At 42.5% G+C, this 398-nt stretch overlaps 1 protein-coding gene across 1 annotated transcript in view; it reads right to left on the bottom strand.

Annotated features, from left to right (window-relative positions):
- The window catches only part of LOC119594151 (POU domain, class 2, transcription factor 2-like), a gene marked incomplete in the record, with an annotated part of 67,768 nt that overhangs the window by 30,936 nt on the left and 36,434 nt on the right, over positions 1–398 (bottom strand).

The following is a 398-nucleotide window of genomic DNA, read 5'->3' as shown; positions in this document are numbered from 1 at the left end:
GGAAATAGAAAAAAAGGAGAAAAAAAGAAAATATGGAAGAGTGGAAAGAGGATTAAAGAGAAAAGAGGGACGAGAGAAAAAGTAATAGAGAGAAAGAATGAAATGAGAGAAAGGAAAAGAGGAAGAGGTGGGGACGCGGTTAAGGAAAGGAAAGAAAAGAAGGAAGGGGAAAGAGAGAAAGGAATAGGGACGTGGATAAAATGGGAATTGGGGAGGGGAAAGGGCAGGGGAAATAGGGGACTCACTGCATTATCCTTTACCTCAAAATAAACAAGCAACGCCCGCCTTAGTGCCGAAAGCTCCACAATAAACCCACTTTGAGCACGTTCACGCCCCGGGGAAAAATAAATAATTCCAGATAAATCACAACGCCGTGTACATTTGTCAGTCGTCAATAC

The sequence above is a fragment of the Penaeus monodon genome, chromosome 33 (assembly GCF_015228065.2).
Source record: "Penaeus monodon isolate SGIC_2016 chromosome 33, NSTDA_Pmon_1, whole genome shotgun sequence".
Classification (NCBI taxonomy): Eukaryota; Metazoa; Arthropoda; class Malacostraca; order Decapoda; family Penaeidae; genus Penaeus; species Penaeus monodon.
Note: the sequence above shows the minus strand (reverse complement) of the source record. Positions and strands in the feature narration are given on the sequence as shown.